Here is a 14609-nt window from a genome sequence, read left to right on the forward strand (position 1 = left end):
GGCAATGACATTTTTGTAGAGAGCTCTGAGGACGAGAGATCAAACTACTTTGCTTTTGACATTGAACCCTGAAGACCAAAAGGACATGGAAGATTCCTCTAAGGATGAGAAAGTTACCATCAAAACCACAACTATGGATTTGACAGTAAAGGCATCAGAAGACTTTGTTGCTTTTGAAAGTGTCAATGTTCCTCATGACCAAATGGACCTGGATGTGTTTGCTTGCTCACAGTTTGAGTGAGTTACCTTTACAACCACACTACTCCAACATAAAGAGAAAATGCTTTTTCAGTGACACCGATGTGTTGACCCTGATACTCCCATGGTCAGTCAGTCCAGACGATTTAAGATATCCTTCAATTCCTGACCCAATCTTTTCTTTGAAATTCCTGTAAAACGTGGACCTCAGTGGTACCATCTGTCCTCAGTCATTTGCTGCTTGTACTTACCTGACAAACAGCAGGTTAGATTACCCACCTTTTTTCCAATTGTTGAAGAGGTGCTGTTGAGTGGCCCTCCTGGGGACTTCCTTATGCTGCTTTGAGATTTCAACGCTCGCGTGGGCAATGACAGTGAGACCTGGAGGGGTGTGGTTGGGAGGATCGGCCACCCTGATCTAAACCAGAGTGGTGTTCTGTTATTGGATCTCTGTGCTCTTCATGGATTGTCCATAACTATTTAAATTTGTTCATGAGTATCCTCATATGTACAATATCCCATTTTTACATGCATGTATGAGTTGGAAAACAAGACAAATACAAAACTTAAATTTCTGCACATTTGTTGACAATGACATTTACTAATTTAGATGTCTACGCATGCATTTTTAATTGACAATAATCTTACGCCAGTCATAACTCCTTGTGTTTTCATAGCAACTAAAACAAACAAAACCCTGACACAGGTTGTTTGACATCATCGTATCCATGAGAACCTCTGTGTGATGTCAGTGATGTCATAAATGTTCAGAGAGATACAAGAAATCTCAGTTTGCTTTTCAACTTGGTTGGAGGTAGATCGATCCCAGAGAGACCACTTCAAACTGACTTTACAAACCATTTTAACTGAACACCAAGTCAAGAGGATTTTTGCCTGTGATGGGACCTTGGATTTCTTGTTACGAAGGGAGTCGAAAAGTTGTTAGGATATAGCACAAGAGGCAACAATGTCCTTGTAGAGAGCTCTGAGGACGAGAGATGAAAATACTTTGCTTTTGACATTGAAACCTGAAGACCAAAAGACATGGAAGATTCCTCTAATGATGAGAAAGTTACCGTCAAAACATGGAGAAAGAAGGAGACCATCTCTGGTTCATCAAGTCTGATCATGATGAGTTTCATTTTATCTGTGCTGCAAACTAAGAGCTGTGACTCAGTTTGTGTCTCAGTTTGTGAGTTATGGTAACCTTCATCAGGTGAAAACTTCACATCTTGTCTAGTATTGCTTTGCTCACAGAAAACCTTCTTTTTGACAATTTGAAATATTTAAAACATTTCTCTTTTCTTTTTCTTGTGTATTGTAGAAGTTTGCTGTAATTTCTGACACATTTGTGATTAGTGTAAATTTGACTCACAGCTTTAAATGTTTAACTAATGGAGTGTTTTATATGTTTTTTAATAAAGCAAATTACATTTTTTGTTTCTTCTATAGTATATTACATATATTTTACTTTTATTGAAAGGTAAAAAATAAAAGTAAAAGCTGTTTTCAGCCTCTGCTTATAAGTGTTTAAAGTTAGTCATATTGCTGTTGCAGAAAAACAAACATTGCTAGTTTTCATTAGATCTCATTAACTGAACCAAGCAACATAAAACATTGTCAACACTCTGCCTCTTAGCATGGTACTTTGTTTGCTTTTCAACTTGGTTGGAGGTAGATCGATTCCAGAGAGACGACTTCAAACTGACTTTACAAACCATTTTAACTGAACACCAAGTTAAGAGGATTTTTGCCTGTGATGGGACCTTGGATTTCTTGTTACGAAGGGAGTTGAAAATTTGTTAGGATATATCACAAGAGGCAATGACATTTTTGTAGAGAGCTCTGAGGACGAGAGATCAAACTACTTTGCTTTTGACATTGAACCCTGAAGACCAAAAGGACATGGAAGATTCCTCTAAGGATGAGAAAGTTACCATCAAAACCACAACTATGGATTTGACAGTAAAGGCATCAGAAGACTTTGTTGCTTTTGAAAGTGTCAATGTTCCTCATGACCAAATGGACCTGGATGTGTTTGCTTGCTCACAGTTTGAGTGAGTTACCTTTACAACCACACTACTCCAACATAAAGAGAAAATGCTTTTTCAGTGACACCGATGTGTTGACCCTGATACTCCCATGGTCAGTCAGTCCAGACGATTTAAGATATCCTTCAATTCCTGACCCAATCTTTGAAATTCCTGTAAAACGTGGACCTCAGTGGTACCATCTGTCCTCAGTCATTTGCTGCTTGTACTTACCTGACAAACAGCAGGTTAGATTACCCACCTTTTTTCCAATTGTTGAAGAGGTGCTGTTGAGTGGCCCTCCTGGGGACTTCCTTATGCTGCTTTGAGATTTCAACGCTCGCGTGGGCAATGACAGTGAGACCTGGAGGGGTGTGGTTGGGAGGATCGGCCACCCTGATCTAAACCAGAGTGGTGTTCTGTTATTGGATCTCTGTGCTCTTCATGGATTGTCCATAACTATTTAAATTTGTTCATGAGTATCCTCATATGTACAATATCCCATTTTTACATGCATGTATGAGTTGGAAAACAAGACAAATACAAAACTTAAATTTCTGCACATTTGTTGACTAACATTTACTAATTTAGATGTCTACGCATGCATTTTTAATTGACAATAATCTTACGCCAGTCATAACTCCTTGTGTTTTCATAGCAACTAAAACAAACAAAACCCTGACACAGGTTGTTTGACATCATCGTATCCATGAGAACCTCTGTGTGATGTCAGTGATGTCATAAATGTTCAGAGAGATACAAGAAATCTCAGTTTGCTTTTCAACTTGGTTGGAGGTAGATCGATCCCAGAGAGACCACTTCAAACTGACTTTACAAACCATTTTAACTGAACACCAAGTCAAGAGGATTTTTGCCTGTGATGGGACCTTGGATTTCTTGTTACGAAGGGAGTCGAAAAGTTGTTAGGATATAGCACAAGAGGCAACAATGTCCTTGTAGAGAGCTCTGAGGACGAGAGATGAAAATACTTTGCTTTTGACATTGAAACCTGAAGACCAAAAGACATGGAAGATTCCTCTAATGATGAGAAAGTTACCGTCAAAACATGGAGAAAGAAGGAGACCATCTCTGGTTCATCAAGTCTGATCATGATGAGTTTCATTTTATCTGTGCTGCAAACTAAGAGCTGTGACTCAGTTTGTGTCTCAGTTTGTGAGTTATGGTAACCTTCATCAGGTGAAAACTTCACATCTTGTCTAGTATTGCTTTGCTCACAGAAAACCTTCTTTTTGACAATTTGAAATATTTAAAACATTTCTCTTTTCTTTTTCTTGTGTATTGTAGAAGTTTGCTGTAATTTCTGACACATTTGTGATTAGTGTAAATTTGACTCACAGCTTTAAATGTTTAACTAATGGAGTGTTTTATATGTTTTTTAATAAAGCAAATTAAATTTTTTGTTTCTTCTATAGTATATTACATATATTTTACTTTTATTGAAAGGTAAAAAATAAAAGTAAAAGCTGTTTTCAGCCTCTACTTATAAATGTTTAAAGTTAGTCATATTGCTGTTGCAGAAAAACAAACATTGCTAGTTTTCATTAGATCTCATTAACTGAACCAAGCAACATAAAACATTGTCAACACTCTGCCTCTTAGCAAGGTACTTTGTTTGCTTTTCAACTTGGTTGGAGGTAGATCGATTCCAGAGAGACGACTTCAACCTGACTTTACAAACCATTTTAACTGAACACCAAGTTAAGAGGATTTTTGCCTGTGATGGGACCTTGGATTTCTTGTTACGAAGGGAGTTGAAAAGTTCTTAGAATATATCACAAGAGGCAATGACATTTTTGTAGAGAGCTCTGAGGACGAGAGATCAAACTACTTTGCTTTTGACATTGAACCCTGAAGACCAAAAGACTTGGAAGATTCCTCTAAGGATGAGAAAGTTACCATCAAAACCACAACTATGGATTTGACAGTAAAGGCATCAGAAGACTTTGTTGCTTTTGAAAGTGTCAATGTTCCTCATGACCAAATGGACCTGGATGTGTTTGCTTGCTCACAGTTTGAGTGAGTTACCTTTACAACCACACTACTCCAACATAAAGAGAAAATGCTTTTTCAGTGACACCGATGTGTTGACCCTGATACTCCCATGGTCAGTCAGTCCAGACGATTTAAGATATCCTTCAATTCCTGACCCAATCTTTGAAATTCCTGTAAAACGTGGACCTCAGTGGTACCATCTGTCCTCAGTCATTTGCTGCTTGTACTTACCTGACAAACAGCAGGTTAGATTACCCACCTTTTTTCCAATTGTTGAAGAGGTGCTGTTGAGTGGCCCTCCTGGGGACTTCCTTATGCTGCTTTGAGATTTCAACGCTCGCGTGGGCAATGACAGTGAGACCTGGAGGGGTGTGGTTGGGAGGATCGGCCACCCTGATCTAAACCAGAGTGGTGTTCTGTTATTGGATCTCTGTGCTCTTCATGGATTGTCCATAACTATTTAAATTTGTTCATGAGTATCCTCATATGTACAATATCCCATTTTTACATGCATGTATGAGTTGGAAAACAAGACAAATACAAAACTTAAATTTCTGCACATTTGTTGACAATGACATTTACTAATTTAGATGTCTACGCATGCATTTTTAATTGACAATAATCTTACGCCAGTCATAACTCCTTGTGTTTTCATAGCAACTAAAACAAACAAAACCCTGACACAGGTTGTTTGACATCATCGTATCCATGAGAACCTCTGTGTGATGTCAGTGATGTCATAAATGTTCAGAGAGATACAAGAAATCTCAGTTTGCTTTTCAACTTGGTTGGAGGTAGATCGATCCCAGAGAGACCACTTCAAACTGACTTTACAAACCATTTTAACTGAACACCAAGTCAAGAGGATTTTTGCCTGTGATGGGACCTTGGATTTCTTGTTACGAAGGGAGTCGAAAAGTTGTTAGGATATAGCACAAGAGGCAACAATGTCCTTGTAGAGAGCTCTGAGGACGAGAGATGAAAATACTTTGCTTTTGACATTGAAACCTGAAGACCAAAAGACATGGAAGATTCCTCTAATGATGAGAAAGTTACCGTCAAAACATGGAGAAAGAAGGAGACCATCTCTGGTTCATCAAGTCTGATCATGATGAGTTTCATTTTATCTGTGCTGCAAACTAAGAGCTGTGACTCAGTTTGTGTCTCAGTTTGTGAGTTATGGTAACCTTCATCAGGTGAAAACTTCACATCTTGTCTAGTATTGCTTTGCTCACAGAAAACCTTCTTTTTGACAATTTGAAATATTTAAAACATTTCTCTTTTCTTTTTCTTGTGTATTGTAGAAGTTTGCTGTAATTTCTGACACATTTGTGATTAGTGTAAATTTGACTCACAGCTTTAAATGTTTAACTAATGGAGTGTTTTATATGTTTTTTAATAAAGCAAATTAAATTTTTTGTTTCTTCTATAGTATATTACATATATTTTACTTTTATTGAAAGGTAAAAAATAAAAGTAAAAGCTGTTTTCAGCCTCTGCTTATAAGTGTTTAAAGTTAGTCATATTGCTGTTGCAGAAAAACAAACATTGCTAGTTTTCATTAGATCTCATTAACTGAACCAAGCAACATAAAACATTGTCAACACTCTGCCTCTTAGCATGGTACTTTGTTTGCTTTTCAACTTGGTTGGAGGTAGATCGATTCCAGAGAGACGACTTCAACCTGACTTTACAAACCATTTTAACTGAACACCAAGTTAAGAGGATTTTTGCCTGTGATGGGACCTTGGATTTCTTGTTACGAAGGGAGTTGAAAATTTGTTAGGATATATCACAAGAGGCAATGACATTTTTGTAGAGAGCTCTGAGGACGAGAGATCAAACTACTTTGCTTTTGACATTGAACCCTGAAGACCAAAAGGACATGGAAGATTCCTCTAAGGATGAGAAAGTTACCATCAAAACCACAACTATGGATTTGACAGTAAAGGCATCAGAAGACTTTGTTGCTTTTGAAAGTGTCAATGTTCCTCATGACCAAATGGACCTGGATGTGTTTGCTTGCTCACAGTTTGAGTGAGTTACCTTTACAACCACACTACTCCAACATAAAGAGAAAATGCTTTTTCAGTGACACCGATGTGTTGACCCTGATACTCCCATGGTCAGTCAGTCCAGACGATTTAAGATATCCTTCAATTCCTGACCCAATCTTTGAAATTCCTGTAAAACGTGGACCTCAGTGGTACCATCTGTCCTCAGTCATTTGCTGCTTGTACTTACCTGACAAACAGCAGGTTAGATTACCCACCTTTTTTCCAATTGTTGAAGAGGTGCTGTTGAGTGGCCCTCCTGGGGACTTCCTTATGCTGCTTTGAGATTTCAACGCTCGCGTGGGCAATGACAGTGAGACGACCTGGAGGGGTGTGGTTGGGAGGATCGGCCACCCTGATCTAAACCAGAGTGGTGTTCTGTTATTGGATCTCTGTGCTCTTCATGGATTGTCCATAACTATTTAAATTTGTTCATGAGTATCCTCATATGTACAATATCCCATTTTTACATGCATGTATGAGTTGGAAAACAAGACAAATACAAAACTTAAATTTCTGCACATTTGTTGACAATGACATTTACTAATTTAGATGTCTACGCATGCATTTTTAATTGACAATAATCTTACGCCAGTCATAACTCCTTGTGTTTTCATAGCAACTAAAACAAACAAAACCCTGACACAGGTTGTTTGACATCATCGTATCCATGAGAACCTCTGTGTGATGTCAGTGATGTCATAAATGTTCAGAGAGATACAAGAAATCTCAGTTTGCTTTTCAACTTGGTTGGAGGTAGATCGATCCCAGAGAGACCACTTCAAACTGACTTTACAAACCATTTTAACTGAACACCAAGTCAAGAGGATTTTTGCCTGTGATGGGACCTTGGATTTCTTGTTACGAAGGGAGTCGAAAAGTTGTTAGGATATAGCACAAGAGGCAACAATGTCCTTGTAGAGAGCTCTGAGGACGAGAGATGAAAATACTTTGCTTTTGACATTGAAACCTGAAGACCAAAAGACATGGAAGATTCCTCTAATGATGAGAAAGTTACCGTCAAAACATGGAGAAAGAAGGAGACCATCTCTGGTTCATCAAGTCTGATCATGATGAGTTTCATTTTATCTGTGCTGCAAACTAAGAGCTGTGACTCAGTTTGTGTCTCAGTTTGTGAGTTATGGTAACCTTCATCAGGTGAAAACTTCACATCTTGTCTAGTATTGCTTTGCTCACAGAAAACCTTCTTTTTGACAATTTGAAATATTTAAAACATTTCTCTTTTCTTTTTCTTGTGTATTGTAGAAGTTTGCTGTAATTTCTGACACATTTGTGATTAGTGTAAATTTGACTCACAGCTTTAAATGTTTAACTAATGGAGTGTTTTATATGTTTTTTAATAAAGCAAATTAAATTTTTTGTTTCTTCTATAGTATATTACATATATTTTACTTTTATTGAAAGGTAAAAAATAAAAGTAAAAGCTGTTTTCAGCCTCTGCTTATAAGTGTTTAAAGTTAGTCATATTGCTGTTGCAGAAAAACAAACATTGCTAGTTTTCATTAGATCTCATTAACTGAACCAAGCAACATAAAACATTGTCAACACTCTGCCTCTTAGCATGGTACTTTGTTTGCTTTTCAACTTGGTTGGAGGTAGATCGATTCCAGAGAGACGACTTCAACCTGACTTTACAAACCATTTTAACTGAACACCAAGTTAAGAGGATTTTTGCCTGTGATGGGACCTTGGATTTCTTGTTACGAAGGGAGTTGAAAATTTGTTAGGATATATCACAAGAGGCAATGACATTTTTGTAGAGAGCTCTGAGGACGAGAGATCAAACTACTTTGCTTTTGACATTGAACCCTGAAGACCAAAAGGACATGGAAGATTCCTCTAAGGATGAGAAAGTTACCATCAAAACCACAACTATGGATTTGACAGTAAAGGCATCAGAAGACTTTGTTGCTTTTGAAAGTGTCAATGTTCCTCATGACCAAATGGACCTGGATGTGTTTGCTTGCTCACAGTTTGAGTGAGTTACCTTTACAACCACACTACTCCAACATAAAGAGAAAATGCTTTTTCAGTGACACCGATGTGTTGACCCTGATACTCCCATGGTCAGTCAGTCCAGACGATTTAAGATATCCTTCAATTCCTGACCCAATCTTTGAAATTCCTGTAAAACGTGGACCTCAGTGGTACCATCTGTCCTCAGTCATTTGCTGCTTGTACTTACCTGACAAACAGCAGGTTAGATTACCCACCTTTTTTCCAATTGTTGAAGAGGTGCTGTTGAGTGGCCCTCCTGGGGACTTCCTTATGCTGCTTTGAGATTTCAACGCTCGCGTGGGCAATGACAGTGAGACCTGGAGGGGTGTGGTTGGGAGGATCGGCCACCCTGATCTAAACCAGAGTGGTGTTCTGTTATTGGATCTCTGTGCTCTTCATGGATTGTCCATAACTATTTAAATTTGTTCATGAGTATCCTCATATGTACAATATCCCATTTTTACATGCATGTATGAGTTGGAAAACAAGACAAATACAAAACTTAAATTTCTGCACATTTGTTGACTAACATTTACTAATTTAGATGTCTACGCATGCATTTTTAATTGACAATAATCTTACGCCAGTCATAACTCCTTGTGTTTTCATAGCAACTAAAACAAACAAAACCCTGACACAGGTTGTTTGACATCATCGTATCCATGAGAACCTCTGTGTGATGTCAGTGATGTCATAAATGTTCAGAGAGATACAAGAAATCTCAGTTTGCTTTTCAACTTGGTTGGAGGTAGATCGATCCCAGAGAGACCACTTCAAACTGACTTTACAAACCATTTTAACTGAACACCAAGTCAAGAGGATTTTTGCCTGTGATGGGACCTTGGATTTCTTGTTACGAAGGGAGTCGAAAAGTTGTTAGGATATAGCACAAGAGGCAACAATGTCCTTGTAGAGAGCTCTGAGGACGAGAGATGAAAATACTTTGCTTTTGACATTGAAACCTGAAGACCAAAAGACATGGAAGATTCCTCTAATGATGAGAAAGTTACCGTCAAAACATGGAGAAAGAAGGAGACCATCTCTGGTTCATCAAGTCTGATCATGATGAGTTTCATTTTATCTGTGCTGCAAACTAAGAGCTGTGACTCAGTTTGTGTCTCAGTTTGTGAGTTATGGTAACCTTCATCAGGTGAAAACTTCACATCTTGTCTAGTATTGCTTTGCTCACAGAAAACCTTCTTTTTGACAATTTGAAATATTTAAAACATTTCTCTTTTCTTTTTCTTGTGTATTGTAGAAGTTTGCTGTAATTTCTGACACATTTGTGATTAGTGTAAATTTGACTCACAGCTTTAAATGTTTAACTAATGGAGTGTTTTATATGTTTTTTAATAAAGCAAATTAAATTTTTTGTTTCTTCTATAGTATATTACATATATTTTACTTTTATTGAAAGGTAAAAAATAAAAGTAAAAGCTGTTTTCAGCCTCTACTTATAAATGTTTAAAGTTAGTCATATTGCTGTTGCAGAAAAACAAACATTGCTAGTTTTCATTAGATCTCATTAACTGAACCAAGCAACATAAAACATTGTCAACACTCTGCCTCTTAGCAAGGTACTTTGTTTGCTTTTCAACTTGGTTGGAGGTAGATCGATTCCAGAGAGACGACTTCAAACTGACTTTACAAACCATTTTAACTGAACACCAAGTCAAGAGGATTTTTGCCTGTGATGGGACCTTGGATTTCTTGTTACGAAGGGAGTTGAAAAGTTGTTAGAATATATCACAAGAGGCAATGACATTTTTGTAGAGAGCTCTGAGGACGAGAGATCAAACTACTTTGCTTTTGACATTGAACTCTGAAGACCAAAAGGACATGGAAGATTCCTCTAAGGATGAGAAAGTTACTGTCAAAACCACAACTATGGATTTGACAGTAAAGGCATCAGAAGACTTTGTTGCTTTTGAAAGTGTCAATGTTCCTCATGACCAAATGGACCTGGATGTGTTTGCTTGCTCACAGTTTGAGTGAGTTACCTTTACAACCACACTACTCCAACATAAAGAGAAAATGCTTTTTCAGTGACACCGATGTGTTGACCCTGATACTCCCATGGTCAGTCAGTCCAGACGATTTAAGATATCCTTCAATTCCTGACCCAATCTTTGAAATTCCTGTAAAACGTGGACCTCAGTGGTACCATCTGTCCTCAGTCATTTGCTGCTTGTACTTACCTGACAAACAGCAGGTTAGATTACCCACCTTTTTTCCAATTGTTGAAGAGGTGCTGTTGAGTGGCCCTCCTGGGGACTTCCTTATGCTGCTTTGAGATTTCAACGCTCGCGTGGGCAATGACAGTGAGACGACCTGGAGGGGTGTGGTTGGGAGGATCGGCCACCCTGATCTAAACCAGAGTGGTGTTCTGTTATTGGATCTCTGTGCTCTTCATGGATTGTCCATAACTATTTAAATTTGTTCATGAGTATCCTCATATGTACAATATCCCATTTTTACATGCATGTATGAGTTGGAAAACAAGACAAATACAAAACTTAAATTTCTGCACATTTGTTGACAATGACATTTACTAATTTAGATGTCTACGCATGCATTTTTAATTGACAATAATCTTACGCCAGTCATAACTCCTTGTGTTTTCATAGCAACTAAAACAAACAAAACCCTGACACAGGTTGTTTGACATCATCGTATCCATGAGAACCTCTGTGTGATGTCAGTGATGTCATAAATGTTCAGAGAGATACAAGAAATCTCAGTTTGCTTTTCAACTTGGTTGGAGGTAGATCGATCCCAGAGAGACCACTTCAAACTGACTTTACAAACCATTTTAACTGAACACCAAGTCAAGAGGATTTTTGCCTGTGATGGGACCTTGGATTTCTTGTTACGAAGGGAGTCGAAAAGTTGTTAGGATATAGCACAAGAGGCAACAATGTCCTTGTAGAGAGCTCTGAGGACGAGAGATGAAAATACTTTGCTTTTGACATTGAAACCTGAAGACCAAAAGACATGGAAGATTCCTCTAATGATGAGAAAGTTACCGTCAAAACATGGAGAAAGAAGGAGACCATCTCTGGTTCATCAAGTCTGATCATGATGAGTTTCATTTTATCTGTGCTGCAAACTAAGAGCTGTGACTCAGTTGTGTCTCAGTTTGTGAGTTATGGTAACCTTCATCAGGTGAAAACTTCACATCTTGTCTAGTATTGCTTTGCTCACAGAAAACCTTCTTTTTGACAATTTGAAATATTTAAAACATTTCTCTTTTCTTTTTCTTGTGTATTGTAGAAGTTTGCTGTAATTTCTGACACATTTGTGATTAGTGTAAATTTGATTCACAGCTTTAAATGTTTAACTAATGGAGTGTTTTATATGTTTTTTAATAAAGCAAATTAAATTTTTTGTTTCTTCTATAGTATATTACATATATTTTACTTTTATTGAAAGGTAAAAAATAAAAGTAAAAGCTGCTTTCAGCCTCTGCTTATAAGTGTTTAAAGTTAGTCATATTGCTGTTGCAGAAAAACAAACATTGCTAGTTTTCATTAGATCTCATTAACTGAACCAAGCAACATAAAACATTGTCAACACTCTGCCTCTTAGCAAGGTACTTTGTTTGCTTTTCAACTTGGTTGGAGGTAGATCGATTCCAGAGAGACGACTTCAAACTGACTTTACAAACCATTTTAACTGAACACCAAGTCAAGAGGATTTTTGCCTGTGATGGGACCTTGGATTTCTTGTTACGAAGGGAGTTGAAAAGTTGTTAGGATATAGCACAAGAGGCAACAGTGTCCTTGTAGAGAGCTCTGAGGACGAGAGATGAAAATACTTTGCTTGTGACATTGAAACCTGAAGACCAAAAGGACATGGAAGATTCCTCTAAGGATGAGAAAGTTACTGTCAAAACCACAACTATGGATTTGACAGTAAAGGCATCAGAAGACTTTGTTGCTTTTGAAAGTGTCAATGTTCCTCATGACCAAATGGACCTGGATGTGTTTGCTTGCTCACAGTTGTAGTGAGTTACCTTTCCAACCACACTTAACTCTTTGCTAACACAGATATTATAAAAAAATGTCTTTACCAGTTTTCCCAAAAACATAACGGACCTGGATGTGAATTCAAGCTGTAACAGCGAGGAAATTTTGACAAATTTTGAAGAAATTTCTGAGGATTCATCATTAGAAGAATCCTCTTCAGCAGAAGAAAAGAAATTCAAAATGACACAGACGATTTTGACAGTGTGGATGCTAATCTTGAGCCAAACACGTACTTTTGAAAATTTTCCAATTCAATCTTCAACTGTTGGACGAATGCCACAACATTATGAACTTGAGTATTACCTGAAGGTTTGTAGCTCAGAATCTGGACTTTTTACAGAGACATCATTGTTTGCAAGGTTTTTCTTTACAACAATCCACCATTCAGGAAGATATTTTCCCCCAGATGAAGTCTTTGCAGTTCAGAATGAAATAATTGAAACACTGAAGGTAAAGGATGTAGTACATCAGGAAAAGCCAGTATTCTTTTTGTTTTATATGTTGCACTATCTGACCCAATATGTCATTAACACAGACTGTGAGCTGTACAGAGGTGACTATTGTGAACAATGTTCTGACATTGAAGTGAATGTCAGAAGTGACATTCACCTGCCATTATCCTACCAAAGGAACAACAAGAGGACAATACAACTACTATTGTAAACTGTTAAATTTGTGGAAAATGTTGTGAAACTTGCAACTCCAACATAAAGACAAAATGCTTTTTCAAAGACACTGATGTGTTGACCCCGATACTCCCATGGTAAGTCAGTGAAGATGATTTAAAATATCCTGATTCCTGACCCAATCTTTGAAATTCCTGTGAAAACTTAAACTCAGTCGTATCATCTGTCCTCAGTCATTTGCTGGTGACAAGCAGCGACTTCTAACACTAACAGCCTTCAAACATATCTGATGTGTGGACAAAATCATCACACAAACTATTTCTCAGTGCTACGCAAAATGCATGCCGGTTAACGGCATAATCAAATCCACAGAATTGTTGTGGTGACGTGGTGAAGGCCGGCCTGGGTTCAATCCTGGGTTCAGCGTTTGTGCATTAGCACTTAGATCTCAGTCCTACCCTGTTCCCTGGGGCAATGAGAGTTGTGGTTCCTTTTGGAACCAGGGCTGGTTAGAAGTCAGCCGTTGGTTGTATCACTGACCACAGGGGGGGATACATAGAAGAGTCGTCCTTCAGATTTTACAGACAGGAAACATCTGGTTCAGCTGCACCACGAGTCCAGCTCAGACATGATACTTAGTTGAGATATTTTTTTATTGGTTTAGTTAAAGGGTAAAGCTGAGGTAACTAAAAAAATCCGCATCAAATTCTACTTTTAGAAATTCTAGTATCCACCATTATGAAGAAAAAAGAAGAATTTATACAAATCTAACAGGATTTAAATTTCATATCTTGATCAAAAATAAAAGAGGGTTTTACTTTATTATCAGTGGCCAACTTAATGCCATCCAGATCAAGTGATGGACTAAATAGTATATTCTACTGTACATATGCTTTGGTTCAAAGGCAATAATTTCTGTTAATGGTGGAACATTTTCAGTTGAATGAAGCTGACACTCCATCCATGTGAAAAATAACAGAAGATAGAAGAATGAGCTCTTAGTGCTCTGTCTGTGCTGCTTTGGTTTCTGAGATATTAAAAATGAGTCGAGGTCATCCAGAGGTCACCATTCCCTCACCTTACTCCAAAACAAACAAAAGTAGTCTTACTTTTTAGTGCTTCATTTGTTCACATCTGAATTTTTAGCAACAAATCTCACCTTCTGAACTCAGTTTAAAGTCTTGTTTCCAATCAGTCCATTCTCTGATGATTGAAACATCAACAGTCACATGTGAGCAAAACATTTTTTATGTTATGCATGCTGTGGCAATTACAGAAAATAGAATGTCATATTTGATGAAAGCATATACTGATTCAATTCATCGTGTCAGTCCAGGCTCCACACACCTACGTCTGCAGTGTGTGTGTGTGTGTGTGTGTGCGTGTGGGCGTGTGTGTGTGGGTGTGTTGGCTTCTTCTTTTCAGCTGCTGCTCTAACTGCTCCCTCTTTTTTCTGTAAATTATCAGAGGCAATCATCTCAGATTAAATTCAGGGAAAAGATAAATGGCTTTTAATGCAAAGTAGAAGGAGTTCATCTGGGGAATTGAAGACATTGCTGTGATTAGAGAAGGTCAGTGTCTTGTTTCATTTGTTGTGTTATCTGTCATGGTGACAGAATAACAGAATATATTAAAGTACAG

This window comes from Xiphophorus hellerii, chromosome 24, assembly GCF_003331165.1.
Source record: "Xiphophorus hellerii strain 12219 chromosome 24, Xiphophorus_hellerii-4.1, whole genome shotgun sequence".
NCBI classification, from domain to species: domain Eukaryota; kingdom Metazoa; phylum Chordata; class Actinopteri; order Cyprinodontiformes; family Poeciliidae; genus Xiphophorus; species Xiphophorus hellerii.